The sequence below is a fragment of the Gigantopelta aegis genome, chromosome 10, assembly GCF_016097555.1.
Source record: "Gigantopelta aegis isolate Gae_Host chromosome 10, Gae_host_genome, whole genome shotgun sequence".
In the NCBI taxonomy this organism is placed as follows: domain Eukaryota; kingdom Metazoa; phylum Mollusca; class Gastropoda; order Neomphalida; family Peltospiridae; genus Gigantopelta; species Gigantopelta aegis.
The window spans coordinates 69756383-69776536 of record NC_054708.1 but is presented as its reverse complement, the minus strand read 5'-3'; the positions used below and the strand labels follow the sequence as shown (position 1 = coordinate 69776536).

General features: G+C 35.2%; 1 protein-coding gene across 4 annotated transcripts in view; it reads right to left on the bottom strand.

Moving 5' to 3' along the window:
* The window catches only part of LOC121384521 (hemicentin-1-like), a 106176-nt gene that overhangs the window by 63326 nt on the left and 22696 nt on the right, over positions 1–20154 (bottom strand). For 2 of the 4 annotated variants that reach the window (XM_041514946.1, XM_041514944.1), the window contains exon 2: positions 4142–4307. The gene's annotated coding sequence lies outside the window, so the exon portion shown is untranslated. Of the gene's footprint in view, positions 1–4141; positions 4308–10735; positions 10792–16294; positions 16702–20154 lie in introns of those variants that run through there. The other 2 variants (XM_041514945.1, XM_041514947.1) reach the window with 2 other exon arrangements.

Sequence of the window (20154 nt, the reverse complement as noted above, 5' to 3'; positions counted from 1 at the left end):
TAGCACACACAAACATGTCAGCAGACGTCACCAATAAAATACCTTATCACTGATTTATTGGTTGGGTAATACCTTCTGTTATTAACTGATAGTTCTCACTCTAAGAGATCATGATAATGTAGCTTTCATAAACATTTTATTAGATAGGTGTCAGAAAGAGGGAAGGCAAGGGTGGCAACGTGCACCAACTGGAATCTTCAAATGCATATGTATTATCATTATTTTATTTAAAGAGACAGACCCTAGTTTCAACCCGTGAAAATTTACAAACCTGTAACACATTAAATAGACTAAAAACTTGACTCCATAACTATTACTTTTCATATGCACATGCATTTTTAAAAATATGAGAAATGAATTTTGTAATATTAAAAACATTTCAAATGTATGGAAATTGATAATCTAAACAATAAAATCTAAGAAAAAAGTGATTTCAGTTATCAAAAATGGCTCTAATAGTAAAAACTATGCCTTAGTGTTTAAAAACTAGGGTATGTCCTTTAACCTTTTTTTTTTTTTTTTTTTTTACTTTTAATGTCCTAAAATTTATTTCTTTAAAGTTCCAAAACCAACTTCTGTAATCTGACAAGACTATTTATACAAGCACCAAATGCTGAATGTTAAAAACATTTTACAACTTATTATACAAATTTAAAATGTCAACAGCTGTGTACACCATTGATGTTAATAGCTTCAGAAAGATTTTTGATAAGAAACTTGAACTAGCTCTGGCATCACTTTATTCCAACCACCCACCAAAATGTGCCATATTCCAGAATTAAAAGTTAATTTGGGTTTACACCTGTTGAAGGCTTCACCTTATCAAGTTTTCAATAGGACAAGAGTTTATATTGGTGTTTCCTGCTCATTCTCAGAATATACTGCAGTTGCTCATGCTAGAAAATGGAGCAGGAGCAGATGAATTAGTTTCACCCCCCTCCCAACCAGCATTCTCCAAATACAGCACTACAGCACTATTACAAAATCATAAAATATTAGCAATATTAAAATTTAGCAAATTTTTTTTTTTTTACATATATTAGCAACACAAAACATTAGAGAGGTTAGCATTATTAGATATTAAACAAATTAAATTTAAGTTGCAGGATCGGCTGAGAGAATACTTTTGATTTATTTTGATGTTATGCTGCTTACAGACAACTTAAAATTAGTTGAAAACTGCAGTAATGTGCATGCTAACTAACTACTGTTATTGCCATACTTATGGTTTAATCAATAGTATGTAACCATTGTTATGTGTTCATTTAATCATCGACAAAACAATTGCACAAATGTTTTTTGGAACAGTCTATTTTAAGTCTCTTTATTATTATATTTAGCATCATAAGATATTAGTGTTTAGTATGACCTCAATAAAATCACTAATATTTTATGCTTGCTAAAATTATTTGATTTACAGTACCCAATGTGTGTGTGCGTGTGTACATGTGTGCATGCATGCATTCACGTGTGTGGTGTATAATTAACATATAATTAAAAATTCCTCAGATTTCCAAACTGCTTAAGAAATTATTTTTGGCATCAATTAAATTCCTTTTACCAAAAACAAGCATTAATGTTCACATTAAAGTCATAGAAAATACTTAGTTGTATTTTCTATACAACTGTTTCCTTCAAGCAAATGTGAATGACAGCACTAAAATCACCCAGTGAGAATATTAATGTTGTGAAGGGCATTACAATCAAGTTTCCGGGATATTAACCAATAAACTGACTTTATTAAACAGTAACAGGCAAAAGGAAGATAGAGATATTAAAGTATGTTTAATAAAAGACCAATAAATTTCTAACATAATAAACTATTACAAGTCAGACTGATGGTACTGTATATACATGTAATTGTAATTAGTTGGGGGTTTTATTAATGCATTCATTCATTTCAACTTATTTTCATGCTTATATCCAATTAAGGTTCAAGCATGCTGTCCTGGGCACACAACTCAGATATCTGGGCTGTCTGTGCAGGACAGTGAGTTAGTTGTTAGTGGTTAGTGAGAGAGGAGAGGGTGTAGTGGTCTTACACCTACCCATATGCATGATTGAGTTGTTACAAACACATTCTGGGTGGGAGCTGGTACTGGGCTGCGAACCCTGTACCTACCAGCCTTATGTCCAATGGCTTCACCACAACACCCCCAAGGCCAGTGGGTTTAAAAAAAAAAAAAATAATGAAGAGAGGAAACGTCTGACAACAACATGCACTGCCAGGTATTTTCATAGGACAATAGCATTCTAACAATAACATTATGTATATTTTAAAGGAAAATAACAATGTTTGTTTAAACAATCCAAACAAACAAATGACCTTTATTCAGAGGTCAAAACTGAGAATGATATATTTTTATGCCCTTTATAAAGGTGCCCTCTTTTGTAGCAAACTTAACTGAAGAATATTTAGTGCAATCTTATGTGGGTAATGATAATTCCAGAATATATGTTTTAAAAATTAAAGTGTATAACTAGATAATTGTTCTTATTGATTCAAAAGTACTTGCTTATACAGGTTTTTGGTAATCAGATATAGTTTTTTGTTAAGTATTTGCCAACATTAATGTGACTTGGTTCTAATAATTATTGATGATCAGTCCTACTTAATTTGGTAAAAAAAAATCCTTAACTGACAAAGTGCATTGGAATGTTGATCACTAATTCTAGACATGGCCAAGCAAATGTCATATTTTTAATCAATTAGATTGTCTTCTGTTGTCTTTACACACACAACATGTATACATCTAACATTCTTATGTAGAAACAACAGAAACAAAAACCATCCTTTGTCTGGTTGTGAATGTCTGCATGCCATTGTCATAATAAAATGAGTGCAGAATGAACTCCATATTGTTAGTGTATGAAAATAATGTCTGACATTTTCTAAGAATGGGTTCAAAGTGAGCTGCTTTCACAGTAAACATGGCCTGCCTTGTCACAGAACTATCAAAGTGCTGCCCAGGTCCCTGGTGGCAAGGATTGCAGGTATTATGTCATTTGTTACATTTGGCAATAAAATACCTCCAGCCCATGTGTGCAGTATGTTCTGTATACAACATGCACAGTGTGTGTGGTATTTCACAATAAGAATTTAGAATTCAAAACTGAAATGAGCCCAGTATATATAGTTCAGTGATACAAGAATCATATCAGGTGCAGGAAGGAATTGTTGTCCAGTAAAAGATCTCCTTAGGAGTGGCTGTCATCCTATACATGAAACACTAGATATAGATTAGGTAGCCCAGTGGTAAAGATTGCTGTGAGGTCGGTTTGGGAACGATCCCTATCAGTGGGCCCATTGGGCTATTTCTCGCTCCAGCCAGTGCACCACGACAGGTACACCAAAGGCCATGGTATGTGCTATCCTGTCTATGGGATGATGCATATAAAAGATCTCTTGCTACTAATGAAAAAGAGTAGCTCATGAAGTGGCGACAGCAGGTTTCCTCCCTCAATATCTGTGTGGTCCTTAACCATGTCTGACGCCATATAACCATAAATAAAATGTGTTGAGTGCGTTGTTAAATAAAACATTTCCTTCCTAGATATAGATTCATGGAATGTCCATTTGACTCTGCATTGTGCCAAGATATGGTTTCTATCATGGATTATTGTTCTGTTGTTCAGATTAGAAATGTTGTGATATGAATGATAATACAAGCTTACAATGATTCCATGTATGAGACCATTCGTGACAATAACAATATGCCAAATGTGTCACAGTTATGATGTCACAATTCCAATATGTGTGATGCCATAATAAAAATATGGCTGATGTGTTACAATTACAATATGACTGATGTCACAATTACAATATGTCTTATGTCAAAATTACAACATGTCTTGTCACAATTACAATGTCTTGTCACAATTACAATATGGCTTATGTGTCACAATTATAAATATCTGACATGTCACAATTACAAAATGTGTGTTCACAATTAAAAATGTACAATATGTCTGACATGTCACAATTACAAAATGTGTGTGTTCACAAATAAAAATGTCACAATCACAATAAGTGTATTGTGAGTTACAATGAGTATGTCCAACACCTGCAATGTTTACAAAATGGAGTATCGTTAAACAAAGATCTGCTTCATTCCTAAGCAACTACAGACCAATTTCTTACCTGTATTCACCAACTAATGTGACATTTGTTGAAGCTGTGTGCATATATCCCACTCAACTACACCAGATAGCTTCCGTGCATACACTTTTGTAAAGTTATCTTTCCACAGGTAATATCAGCTAGTTGTTACATGGTCCATTAGTCAGCTGTCACCAACCGACACATCCTGAAATACAACACAAGAGAAGGTTTTTCAAAACTCTCAATTTTCTCTGTTTTCTAAATACTTGTATCAGTTAATTTTACCTGGTGACTCAAACTAGATTATAGAAGTGACCGAAGGTTTGGTTTTAGAAAAAGTATCTGAGATTATATATAACAAACAATGATGAAAGGTCCATTTCAGATAAATACTTAAAATGAATGAATGTTTTACGACACCCCAGCATGAAAAATACATCGGCCACTGGGTGTCAAACTATGGACAAAAAATGAAGTGAAGGAAGGAAAGGTTTTATTTAAGGCACTCAACACATTTTATTTATGGTTATATGGCATTGGACATATGGTTAAGGACCACATAGATATTGACTGAGAAAACCTACTTGAGAAAACCTGCTGTTGCCACCAATGGGGATCGATCCCAGACCGATCACGCATCAAGCGAGCGCTGTACCACTGAGCTACATTGTATGTCCCTCCCCCAAATCTGAAGATTCATAATCTATGATAAACTGTACAGTCTGTGCTGTTATACTAGTAATACTAGATAACGTGAGCAATTTTATTTTCAACAAAAGTAGATAAAATACATACAGCAAGAAACATGGGTAGAATATAACAAAATTAAAATTTTTAGTTTTGTCTGTCTGTTTGTTTATTTGGATTGTTGTTTTTGTTTGTTTTTTGGGCGGGGGAGATTTTTTGTGGGTTTTTAATTAAATGCCTTAAAGAAGCATGAATATTCCTAGAAGCATATTTTTAATTTTTAATATTTTTCCAGGTGCTGAAATTGATTTGGGATTGGTTGACAGGCTAAAGCCTACATATTGTGACTAAATACTTCAAATATCAAAACCAGACAATAATGATGAATGGAAGGATAAATGAATGAATGAAATAACTGAACAACTGAACGAATGCCCAAATGAGTATGAATAAATGAATGTGTGAATGAATGAATGAACGAATCAATAAATGAATGAAAAAAAATTGTTTTGTTTAATGACACCACTAGAGCACATTAATTTATTAATCATCGGCTATTGGATGTCAAACATTTGGTAATTCTTTTACATATAGTCTCAGAGTGGAAACCCGCTACATTTTTCCATTAGTAGCAAGGGATATTTTATATCCACCACCTCATAGACAGAATAGCATGTACCATGGTCTTTGATATACCAGTCATGGTGCACTGGCTGGAACAAGAAATAGCCTAATGGGCCCACCAATAGGTATCGATCCCAGACCGACTGCGTATCAGGCGAGCACTTTACCACTGGGCTACGTCCCGCCCTGAATGCATGAATGAACGAACAAACGAACGAACGAACGAACAAACGAACGAACGAACGAACAAACAAACAAACAAACAAATGAACGAACGAACGAACGAATGAACGAACGAAATGGTAGGTCAGATAAACAGACTGATGAAAATAGATAAAACCAGAAATAACCATTTTACAAAATACGATGTGCCAACAGAAATAATAGAATAATTTCTCAGTCACTGGTCAAGTGATTAATTTATGCCACTGATGAAGGAGCAATTTTCCAATATTGTCATCACTCCAATCTCATTTATCTAGCTGGCCTCATCATCATTTACTTCACTTGAACAGGGCTGTAACCACTAATCCTCAGTGAGTGGTCACAGCAGGTACTATTTTCCTTCTCACACCGAACGACAATCCAAACTAAACGGATGAAAATTACCTACGTCTGGGTCAGTCAATGGTTCCTAAGTAGCTGAGGAATGTGCAGAGAGAGAGAGAGAGAGAGGATCCAGGTAATTCAGCATTGCATGCAAACACTATCAGACAACTGGAGGCAGCAAATGGTATTATCAATCACACGAAAGGTCAATGGGAATGGATCAGAGAAAACCCGCCTTGGGGTGGCGCAGTGGTTAAGCCATCAGACTACAGGCTGGTAGGTACAGGGTTCGTAGCCCGGTACCGACTCCCACCCAGAGCGAGTTCTTAAGGGCTCAGTGGGTAGGTGTAAGGCCACTACACCCTCTTCTCTTTCACTAACCACTAACCAACTAACCCACTGTCCTGGACAGACAGCCCAGATAGCTGTGGTGTGTGCCCAGGACAACGTGTTTGAACCTTAATTGGATATAAGCACGAAAATAAGTTGAAATGAAATGAAAATCAATGACACTAAAGGTCAATGGGAATGGATCGGAGAAATCTACTGATTAAAAAAATCATTGACATTTTTATTGGTATTTATTGCTCATCCAATGTGGTGGCGAGCAAGTGAGTAAAGAAAGCCAAGAATGAGTTTTCTTTAGGCACACAGCCTGGGGAACGTTTTTTTTTTTTTTAAGTAAAACTAAAAACTTATCATTAATGTACTATTCCCCCTATCTAAACTAAAAACTTATCATTAATGTACTACTCCTCCCCCCCATCTAAACTAAAAACGTATCATTAATGTACTACTCCCCACCCCCCTCCTTTTTTCATACAAACTGTGAATCCAATGTCCACCAACATTTCTGACTGTTTACATTTATAACATTTCTAATGTTTTATTAACAACACCATATTTAAAACATTTTACACCATGGTTATTTAAAATTTTACATTTACAAAACAAAGTACATAAAATTGGACACTTTAAATACAATGATTCTAGAAGCAGTATATATTATGAATACAGAACTTTACATCTACAATGTACCATACACGAAGATTTCATATCTTCTACATTACAAAATATTACAGAAATTAAATTACAATTTTCACATAAATACATCTGTCACTATTATCAAAGCATACTTCCTTAACCCTTCCTCGCATGATGTGTAATAATTTGAGAGCTATAAAAATATCATCCAATTCATATATCTTTCACTGAGATGAGAACTGTTCCGTTGTTTGTCCACAAAGCCAGTAAACTTATCTCCAATCATAAAAAAAAGTTCTGAAGTGTTCTGGCAGTTTTATCTTTCTAACGATCACAACACAAGATTACAAGCTAGGAAAAAAACTATCGCAGACAACATACATTCCTATAAGTAACTCTTTTTTTTTACGCATAAACCATCACATTAAGTTATGTTTTTTCTCTAAGAAGCATCACACTAGTTTGTGGTTTTGGTTCCAGTATCTCAGATACACTGAGGCCAACTGTTAAAACTTACTGTTTGCTATGAAATAATCAACTCCTAAATGTAATCTCAACTCAATCATTTTCCATTTATGATGTCTTATCTAAAAAAATTTTTTTACCACTTTGTATCTCCTGAAAATCCCCCCATATACCGTATCTTGAAATAAACCAAAAATTATTAAAACATTTAAATACTGATGAGACTGGTGACAACAAAACGATAAATTGTTTATAAATGTTTAAAGTTTGTTTTGTTTAATAACACAACTAAAGTATACTGATTAATTAATCATTGGCTACTGGATGTCAAACATTTGATAATTATAACAATTAGACAAGTAGTAAGGGATCTTTTATATGCACTTCTCCACAGACAGGACAGCACATATCACAGCCTTTAATATACCAGTCGTGAGGCACAGGTTGGGACAGGAACAAACGTCCAATCAGAGAACGGGTCCCATGATTCAAGTACCTTAGGCCAGCACTCTATTGACTGAGTACCGGCCTCAGTGGCGTCGTGGTTAGGCCATCGGTCTACAGGCTGGTAGGTACTGGGTTCGTATCCCAGTCGAGGCATGGGATTTTTAATCCAGATACCGACTCCAAACCCTGAGTGAGTGCTCTGCAAGGCTCAATGGGTAGGTGTAAACCACTTGCACCAACCAATGATCCATAACTGGTTCAACAAAGGCCATGGTTTGTGCTATCCTGCCTGTGGGAAGCGCAAATAAAAGATCCCTTGCTGCTAATCGGAAAGAGTAGTCCATGTAGTGGCGACAGCGGGTTTCCTCTCAAAATCTGTGTGGTCCTTAACCATATGTCTGACGCCATATAACCATAAATAAAATGTGTTGAGTGCGTCGTTAAATAAAACATTTCTTTCTTTCTTTCTATTGACTGAGCTAAATTCTGCCCAGGTATTATATATTACTATTTGAGGTACTTGGTGGTAGCTAAAAGGACTCATCTCCTCAGTGAAACCACTGTATTATGTCCAATTCCAACCAGTGCTTTAAAAATAGTTTGTGCTATCCTGTCTGTGACAAACAGGATATAAATTAATCTCTAATGTTAATGTTAAGCATATGGGGGGAGCCTTTAGGGTGGCATCAGGTTTCTTATCTATCACTCTAAAATAACTGCAGGGATGTGAGAGGGACTGGAACAAAACAGCTTACTGCAGACGGTGTCCAGGGGCTGCTCCAGTGCCCCTAAAGGAAAATTGTTGTTTGCAACCCCTGGAACTGCCAAAAATTGCATTCAGTGCTAACAAATCTAAACTGGTTATAACTTATAATATAAGGCACACATCATAAACTTGAAACCGTGAAAACATGCAAATGAACCTTGTGTGGTCAACAGTATTGAACATCATGTTTTTTTGTTTTTTTTAGACGAAATGGAAAAGCACATTTCCGCATAGCTGTCACATCCATGTAAGTGCCACAACCATAAACATCTAACAGTCAGTGATTAAACAGTATATTTAACAATATACTCCGTATAGGTTTTTTTTACAGCCTCCTAACTCTTAGCAAAATCTGAATTCAGCCTCTCCTTGGAACAAGTTCTACTCTACATCATGAAATACACAATACAGAAATCATAATATTAATAAAACATGCCAACCGAAAACACAGATCAAAGTTCAAGTGTAACTGCTTATTATACAAGAGTGAAAATCGTGGACAATTTTCAACTTTCTATCAGCGTTACATGGTGTCTCTCAGATATATATTTAAGTGCTTATTAGTGAACATTATGGTTCAGCGATGCTTAAAATTACAGGTTTATAGCCGTGCTGTCAACAGTGCAAATAACAGATGCATCCATTCAGCAAGGTTTCACTTTGACAGACCATCAAAATAAATAATTTCTGAATAGCACAAAGCTACAGAAACATGCTATGATTTTAAAATTGCTGTAATATGGTTTGAAATGTAAATAAAAAGTTAAATACATACTACATACATATTTTATTCGGTACTTTGCAAGACCATGAAGCAAACAATTTCTTAAAGTTACAATTGAGTGAAACATGAGTCTCTGACTTTGAAATGATGAAATACCCTCTAAAAATAGACTAAAACTCGACTCCATAACTGCTACTTCTCAGACGCACATGCGTTTTTAAAAATATGAGAAATGCATTTTGTGATAAAATCACCAGCATGACCAAAAACACTCCGAAATGGAAATGGATAATCTAAACAATAAAATCTCAGTAAAGTATGATTTCAGTTATCAAAAATGGCTCTAATAGTGTAAGCCTTAGTGTTTAAAAACTAGGGTATGTCCCCTTAAGAATAAAACCAGTATTTTATAGCGATATGTAAATGCAATAATTTAATAATTGCTTAAATATTATCGGAAAATTTAATTTAACATTTAAAGTAACTTTTTATTCACTGAGGTTTTCTGAAGAGTAACAGGTAAAAAGAAATATGCCATCATTTTAAAACTGTTTAATTATGGTTGAAAAATATATAATAAACAGTTAAATAAAAGTCCAAACAAAAAGGTGCTGTTATAGGGCTAGCTCTGGGTGAGCAAAACACTTCGCCAAATTATTTATTAAACTTCAAAAATTGCAGAAATTGTCAGTTGTTTTCTAAAAAATGTCAATTATTACATGAAATTATTTTGTCAAACTCAAATAAAATCTGCCAACTGCTTTCAAAATTCGCAATTGGCGGATTTGGCGAGTGCCAGAGCTAGCCCTGTGTTATCAACCAAATATTAAGTACATGTGCTATTTTTATCAAAACATTACATTCAGAATGACAACAACAGAACACTAGATTCTAAATTATGTTTTTTTAAAGAACAGTTTCTGCATGTAATTTCATTGTCACTTATAAAAGTTTATTTCCTAGAACTAGGCACTTCCTACCCGTACAAAATTATGCTTAAAGGAATACTTTATCCCCATTGGTGGGCTCATTGGGCTATTTCTCACTCCAGCCAGAGCACCATGACTGATATATCAAAGGCCGTGGTATGTGTTATCCTGTCTGTGGGATGGTACATATAAAAGATCCCTTTGTACTAATGGAAAAATATAGAGGCTTTCCTCTCTAAGACTATGTCAGAATTATCACTTTTGACATCCAATAGCCGATGATTAATAAATCAATGTGCTCTAGTAGTGTCATTAAACAAATCAAACATTAAAAAAAAGACTACCATTTTTTTTTAGCAAACATTTAAATAAAATAAAACAGATTAAAAATCTATAGGCTAAGCTTGTATTCTATCTCTATACATATTAAACATCATAAGTTTACAAAACACCCTCACCTGGTGATATCTTCAGCTATATACCCAATTCATATAATAAATAGAATAATCCCAAATTCAAACTGAGTCTGAGAAGTGTTTTCACAAGATCACACACAGACTGGAAGAAATATCATCTGCCCAAACTGCAGACAACATAAGGAAGACAAATGTCTTTTAATTCACTCTCCAAGCAGTCAGTGTGTTAAGTCTTGTGTGTTGTGAATGCTGCCAACATGCTGTAACAGCCATGGTTCTCAGAGGTGATAGAGATTGGTGGAAACAGCAAAGTAAATCAAGTCTTGTTCACCACCTGTAATGTCTACTCACACTGTATCAAGGGAAGATTTTCTCAAACATATTACACAGGAACAAAATACTTGCTGCCTTACCAATCATGATGGCGTTGTGGTTATCGGAGACTTCGGGAAAAACAGGAAAGTAAATCAAGTCTTGTTCACAACCATTATAACATCTACTTGCACTGTATCAAGGGAAGATTTTCTCAAACATACACAGGAACAAAATACTAGTTTTGATCCTATTTTGGACAGAAGGTGTGCTTGAACAGTTTGCTGGTGGTCTTTATGGCACTGTGGTTAAAGGAGACTCGGTGGAACCAGCAAAGTAAATCGAATCTTGTTAAACACCATGATAATCACTGTATCAAGAAACCAGTTTCTTGAATACAGACAGGAACAAAATCAAAACAGCAAAACGTTGCGTTTGTACACAAGAAAGGGGCAGGACGTAGCCCAGTGGTACAGCGCTCACTCGATGCGCAGTTCGTCTGGGATAGATCACCGTCAGTGGGCTCATTGGGCTATTTCTTGTTTCAGCTAGTGCACCACGACTGGTATGTCAAAGGCTGTGGTATGTACTACCCTGTCTGTGGGATGGTGCATATAAAAGATCCCTTGCTGCTAATCGAAAAGAGTAGCCCATGAAATGGTGACGGCGGGTTTCCTCTCTCAATATCTGTGTGATCCTTAACCATATGTCCAATGCCATATAACCGTAAATAAAATGTGTTGAGTGCGTCGTTATACACAAGAAATAGATGGTATTGTGATTAAAGGGAAACAAGTGTTGGTATTTATATCTTGGTAATGAATATAATTGTAAAACAGAGACATACAAGTACCATAATAATTAAATATTTTTTATTTGTCTCAAAACAACTTGAATTGAACTACTAGATATAAACAAAAATAAATTAAAGTGAAATGAACTTGCCTTCATTTTGGTAAGTTTCAAGTTATGTATATTCCACTAGAATGTAGAAAATTCTTCACAAATACCGATACTCTATCACTAGACCAGTTCAACACAGCATAATGCTCATATCCTAGTCCTGGTCATCATTTTACCGTACCAATAGCAAACTAATGTTGTAAAACATCACATTATACATCACGTGCATCTACCAAGTGAGTGACAAGCAATATGACTGACAAGATGATTCTGATTTGAGATAGCCAAATCCTGACTAACAGAACACCGATTGTGTGATCTCCCTCCAAATACCAATCCCAGTCTACTCAAGATGGATGTAAACACTTCACTGTGTAAGTTGGTACTTATTCAAAGTACTTCATATCGGTGTAATGGTGTCGTTATTAACTCTTAGTGATTTCCTGTAGTGTCTAGTATGATTCAGTTTTAATTTTGTGAGATCTTTTCACTACACATACATCAAGCATCACATAATCTAGTCTGCAAACCAATGCACAGAAGATTGCTGGCTCAAATCCAGAGTTTCCTAAATTTTCACATTCATTCTTATACGTATAGTTGGTTGCTTTCAATTCCACCCCATATCAAATATCAAATAGGGATGAAAATAATGATGGACATAATATAGTATGCAAACCAATGCAAAGAAGATTACTGGCTCAAATCCAGAGTTTCCTAAATTTTCACATTCATTCTTGTATGTACAGTTGGTTGCTTTCAATTCCACCCCATGCTCTATCACTGGAATATCAAATAGGGATGAAAATAATGTTGGACAAAAAATCCAGAACATTTTGTAGAGTTTGGAAAAGTAGAGGACAGAGCCCAAGAAGAAGGACAGAAGAAGAATATGAAGTTTTTGGACATCATTACAATCCAGAATTTAGGTCAAAACAAAAGATTTATAATTTCTGACCAAAGACCATGACATGTACAATCCTGTCTTTTGGAAAAAGCAAATAAAAGACTCCTTGCTGCTAATTAGGAATAGTTTATGTGGTAGCTGTAGGTTTTATCTTATTGTCTTATTGTAAGTGTTGAGATTACTGTGTTCACATTTGATAGTTGCTGATTAAACTATAATGTTCCTTTCCTTGGTGTTATACTGTAGTTTTACAGCTTATTACAGTGTTATAATATATCATATTAAAATATACACAGAGGGCAAAACTACAAACATACTGTGATATACCAGAACGTAATTACCATGATTTGTTTTTTAATGAAGAGTAATTAATTGCTCTTGTAACTTAGATTATGGGGAGCCATTTAAGATATTTATATACTGACACCACATCAAATTCACATGATAAAGGGTGCTAAAAATTACTCTCCTTGAACCAGTCTCAGGGGAGTGTATGGAAGTGAGAGTGATAGCTCCCCTAAATGGTGGTTGTCTGATATACCTGTAGCCCTTTAGTCTGATACATCTGCCGTCAACTGAATTTGTCAAACCCACTTGATGACATACGTATTAAGACTAGTAGTCTCCTTTATTTGGTGCTGTTCCATAAATGTGTGGGAACTGGGAGGAATTAATTGTTTCCTCACAGCTGATAAAGTAAAATAATTTGATTTATCATATAATATCTTACATTTTCAGTGCAGTCAAAGTATGTGATATATTTCAGATCACATACTTTAAGAATTTGATAACTTTGCAAATTAGATGTAAATTAGTCGAGGTCTCGGAACTAGGTTTATTGACATTTAAGCAAACGTACTTGGGTGACACTCCATGATTGACGTATGCATTCATAGTCATCGAATAAAAACATTTCAATGGCAATTTGACACTGAAAGCTGTCGCAGCATTCAGAAAACAAAACGTTAGGTATAACTTTATTTTGATGCAAGGACATCCAAAATGACATCATTCGAGTTTGTCGTCATTTCCATTCAAAAATACACCGCACCACATATTCTTACGTCATTTGAATATCTAGTAATGGTGGACTGGAATTAAAGTTGCGTGTACAGTTTACAAAAACATGTTGTATTAAGCTTGAGCTTATATGATAAAGAGATTATTACCCTCGTGTATTTCGGTATCATCAATATCATATATTAGGAATAAAAATAATGTATTATGCTCGCCAGAGGCTCGCATAATACAATTTTTATTCCTAATATATGATACTGATGATACCGAAAAACACTCTGGTAATAACCTTTATATATCACTTGTACTAAATTAAGAAAACAATTGTCACTAGTATTAATTAGGTTTATATTGCTTAAAATACATTTTTATTTGATGATAACAATTCTTGTCTTTGTGCACTAAAGCAATGCATCTGTTTACGAGCTCCATGACTGGTGTTATCAAAGACTGTGGTATGTGCTGTCCTGTGTGTGGAAAAGTGCATATATGCTCCCTAGTTGCTAATGGTAAAAATATAGCATGTTTTCTCTAAGACTAGGTCAGTAATACAGTTAGTTATGCTACAGAGGTGCCTGTTTTAGCTGGTTTCACTGTACTCAGTATACTAGTATAAACACTTCTCACGTAATTAACAGTAGCATGCAAACATCTGCCATAAACTAGTTCATCATGGGTTAGAGCAGATGTTAAATTACAAACTAGGGGAGGGTGAAAATGTACTCTTTTTTTTGTTGTCCTATATACAGTGAAATCTCTCAAAACCGGACTCTCTGTAAACCAGAATTCCCTGAAAACCTGACATTTTTCAGCATCCCTTTTTAAAAACTAGTACAAAATGTAACCTCTCTAAACCGGATCCCTCTTAAAACCAGACAATTAATTGTCTTAGTACCAAGGGTGTCCGGTTTAGAGGGGTTTCACTGTATAAATAAAGACAAAAATCAGGATTTTGCTCCACCCCCTACAGACTGTGCTCCACTCTACTAGAGATTGTGCCACCACCCCCCTCTAGATACTGTTCACATGGGCCTGAGTTACAAACCTAATAGCCAATAATGCACCGGTATTTTGTTTTTAAAGAGCCTTTCTGCTGGACACCACAAATACCTGAGTACCTCTACATATAGTGAAGTACTCTTATAACGAACCGGAAGGGACCATGGTAGTTAGTTTGTTATAGCAGTAGTTCATTGTACAGATACACATAAGTTGATTATTAATTAATGTATATAGGGAGACAAAATGAGACTTCACGATCAGTTCATTCTATGCAGTAGTTCGTTCTAAGCATGTTCGTTATAAGTGTACTTTACTGTACCTGTATTGCATGACACACTGTGTAAGCCCCCCACCTGACCCATGGTTTGTGTTGTTACCCACAGTGGTATAATCACTCTAAGAACATGTAATAAGCAGTCATCTCATGCTTCCAGTAACACACACTCCATGTCAAACCAAATCCAGCGTTTTATCCATGTTAGCCTTTCTCAGACTTTAATGCCTGCACCTGGGATGGTATTATCATGCTTGGTAGGTACGACACATATTGCACAGACGATGGTGAAGAAAAAAGAGAGAGAGAGAGAGCCTTTATAACACCTAGAGGATTTATTGCGAAATAAAATTTCATAAATATTTTTTAAATGTACAATAATTATGTATTATAGAATATAATTTATTTGGTTATACTTTGGTTATTAAATTTTTAATTTTAAATAATTTATATATTTTAATTGATTTTAGTAAAACTTAAAAGTTAAAAAATGAATAATAAAGTATATAATTTATTTTGTTATTTATTAAGTTATTAAGAAAAATATTTATTTATAAAAAAAAGTAAATAAATATCTTTCACTGAATAAATTATTTTAAATAGACAAATAATTTGCAGGAATAAATATTTAATGCAGAGTTTAATAATCTTAAACAATTTTTACACTAAGTTTATTATTTAGCCTATTTTTTATGTGACAAAAATATAAAAACAAAATATATTCCTAAAAGCAATTAATATTTTATTGGAAAATTCTTAAATTCTTAATAATAAAAACTACATCTATAATTTAATACTGTTCTTTTGTCAGAACAGTAAATAGATTAACATTTTATTATTAATAAAGTTTGTTTTAATTATAATAAATATTTGGTTACGTCAATAACATACTTATACCTATGCTATTACATGTTTGAAATGTGACCTGGTTCTACTGCAATAAATTATAACATGTCTTGAAATACTATAAACAACAAACATTTTTTAAAACTGGACTTGTTCATTTTTATTTGATTCAAATCTTCATCTGGACCTTTATATAAAATCAAACAGTTTTTAAATCTATCAGATAAAAAAAACCTATCAAATTTATTAGATATAGACAAAAAGTTATTAAATCTATTAGATAAAGATAAAAAGTTATTAAATATATCACTTTGTTCAAAACTATTATTAAAATACTCACTTCATGCAGTTATGAAAATATATCCTCTTTTTTGATAACAATAATAGTTGTTTAATTCCGGATCAGCTTTTCGAGAATATAAAGAAAACACTTTAATGTTCTAATGCTTAAAGCCTCGTCTTTCAACAGCTGTGTGAAGTACTGCATAACAATCCCAACCACTTCATCTGTGTACAGCCAGCCATCCCATTTAGCGACCCGGCCTGCAGCTAGATTGGATACACCCGCCCACCAATAGGCTTAGTTTTTCACCACTGGAGATCGGGCAATCTGTCCACTAGTGACCGACGACTTGTTACTACTGACCGACAGTGGATTTCGAAGTGGTCTCCGGGCAGAGAGGACAGAGAGGCCACAAAACACCAAGAGTTGGACTACTAGACTCCTGACAGCATGAAGATCGAGTGCACACGAAGAAAGCTCCAACGTGTCGCACGGTTATCCATCGGTGGCTGTCAAGAGATGAGAGTCTGTCACCCCACACCCCCAACAAGCTCGTTGTTCAAATAAATTGGCTTACGGTGGCTGTCCCTATCACTTGTACAGTGGAAAAACATCCCTATTATGAGTCCCAATGAGATTAGAACAGGACGAGGGCAAGCCTGTTGTCCAGAGAATTTGCAGTAAACGTGAGAAGAGAAACAGCTAATTCTGGCAGGACAGGAATTAAGAGAAGATAAAGGGTCAGATATTGAAAACTTAACACTTGACACTGTGACCACGACTAAAAATTACCAATGGCAATTTGATATTAAACACCCACTTTGTCAATTAATGAAATAAATGTTTAAAGTCATATGAAAGAAACTGTTGAGATATAATTGTCTAAATATCCTAATGTTGAGATCATTAAAACAAGAATTCTGCAGAATTAAATGTCTCAGCTACCATAAACAGTTTCCAATGCACAGTGATGATCATCTACAGGTGCAGCTATAAACCAAGTTTTATGGACCTAGGACTTACAGTTTGTGAGAAACTGATCAAAACGTGAAATTTTAATGTTAAACGTTAATGTAAAAGTTGATGTCGCATTGGAAATGTAATACATGTATCTCACCTTTTTACTTTGTAGAAGCGAGATAAAAACCCCAAAATATCCCAATAGTATCTAAAATTTGTACAGTGTAATTATCAGAATGACTACCCAGAAATTGTTTATTATACCATAGTACAGAGTTCATAAAAACTAAATATATTATGGGTGTATTGCCCTATAAGACCCATTTAGATATTGCCAATAATACCCTTAGTATAGACACAATAAAAATGTGTCTTAATATTGCCTATGATATCTATAAGAACCATTTAGATACTGCCTATAATGCCCATTATATAGACATCATAAAAACCATCTAAATATTACAAAAGAAACACACACCAAAAAACCAAAATTGAAAAACGTTTAACACTTCATAGCGGTAATTAACGTCTGTACAAATTGTGACTACCGGTACAGTGAAGCAGTGCTACTTTCAGTATTGCCTATAATATTAATACCCCAGTAACCATACAGTTATTGCCTATAATGTCTGTAGTATAGCTATAGCAAAAACTGTACAGATATCACCTCGAATGACTACAGTATATACAGACATGAGACAATCCATAGGGTAACCATCCGGATACAAAATAGGAAATTAGTATTCAAGGTCAGTGATGCTTAGTAACTATTCCACAAACATATTTTATGTTCAAATGTTTCCTGCTTCAGTGCATTTGTGGTTCAGAAAATACCTGCAATGACAATAAAATACAGCAAGCCATACTGCCTGAACACCCCAACTCAGCCAATGTGATACTAACCTTCACACGTCCAGGATAAAATTGGCTCTCTTTTTTATTTCCTACTCTAACAAAGAAGACGACAAATTTCTCAAGTTAAATTTCCAAATGACTGGATGTAGCGACGTCTCAAAAGATGGGTATCACAGTAAAACACTGTTTGCAAGCATTCATGACACATAAGGTGTTTATGAAGCACTCTCTTTGTAGTGCAGCCATGCATGCATATTTGTCATAATGTAATGCCACTCATAGTGTAATATCACCCCTGTAGGGGGTCACTGTTTATCAGAGGCAGCCAATAAAAAACCACTAAATGATGACAGCAAGAGATTTAAAAATCTCATCACTGAGTGATGATCATGGAAGTCCCCAGCGGGGGGGCTCTGATGGAGGGAGAGGCTTCCCACACCATTCATGGCTGGACTTCTTTTAAAGGATCATTTGTGGTTGCACAAATATGCCACTAAAATGTAAGCCCAAATATTGTAAATCTTACAGCTCCTGGATTGTGGCCGACTCTGACGTTTAACTTTAACTTACTTCATATATACTGGTAAGTGATAACATAGTAAATGTTACCTTTTAATAATATTGGGTATCACATCTTATCAACAGTAACACAAAATAATCAGTAATTTGTATTGGTTATTGCAAACTAAGCAAAATTAGCAGTCCCTATTTCACAATACAAACCCATCAATTATTTCCATATGCATACATTTTGCGAGTACTTCTAAGGCAATACACGACATCTACCGGGCCCATCCACTTTTAATATCTTTTAAGTTCATGGGCCATAACTCTGTGAAAATGGGTAAATCATCATGAAAGTCAAACTTTCAGCTCAACATCTGGAGCCATTGTGCAAAAACAATGTTCGGGAACACAAATTTTCGTATCTCCTAAGTTCAAGGGCCATAACTCTGTCAAAAATGGGTAAATCAAAACGAAAGAAAGAAATGCTCGATGCACAGTCAGTCTGGGATCGATCCCCGTCGGTTGATCCATTGGGCTATTTCTCATTCCAGCCAGTGCACCATGACTGGTATATCAAATGCTTATGTACTACCCTTTCTGAGGGATGGTGTATATAAAAGATCCCTTGCTGCTAATTGAAAAGAGTAGCCCATGAAGTGGTGATAGCAGATTTCCTCTCAATATCTGTGTGGTCTGACGTGATATAACCGTAAATAAAATGTGTTGAGTGCATCATTAAACCCCCCCCCCCCTCATTTTTTTCTCTTTTTTTGGACAAGTTTTTGACTTCGACTGCAATAGAAGTAGCAAGGGCAGTTCAGCAAAAGTTCATGGGATTAATGTATCTCTGCTACTACAGACACACTGACTTATGGTACAAAAGACACACCAAATTTCTCTGCTATAGACCCACTAACTTTATTCCCATTTCAGTTTGTACCCTATGACTAGTAACGTAATTGCCTGTCCTGTCTGTATAAAAGCAATGTGTGCAAGATCAGCTACAATTTGGCAAACTATCTGGCAAGTCAAAATTGCTCAAATAGCTCCATTTTTTCTTTTTGATGAACTGTTCCAAATGATGTGCCTCACGAAAACTGCACAATCTTTATATTTTGGACTTAATGCTACGGGACATTTGAAATTCAATAGCACCACCACCGACCCTGGTCAGGCTGCTGGTGATCTCTTGCACTTGCCAGCGTGGGCAGTCCCTCCTCTCATCCACCCAAACCCTTTCCTATCCTAGATGGAGGAGCCAGCATGGGTCAACACCTGCACCCATGACATGCGTATGCTTCAACAGCTTGCTCTGAATGTGCATGTTAAGCCCCATGACCTGACCTGACCTCAGCAGTTGATGCATTAACAGCAGCAGCGGCAGATACAGAAGAAGTAGCAGCAACAAGTTTTATTCATACATCAACCCTTTTCGCTGCCAAGTGAGCAGCATGTATCCTGGACAATATGATTGAAACTTAGAACGGGATATGAATATGAAAAGAGTTATACATTTGAGATGAATCGAGTAACTGTATTAAAATGCCTACATCCTAACTAGGTTCAGGCACGTCCATCCTGGGCCCAGTCTGTGG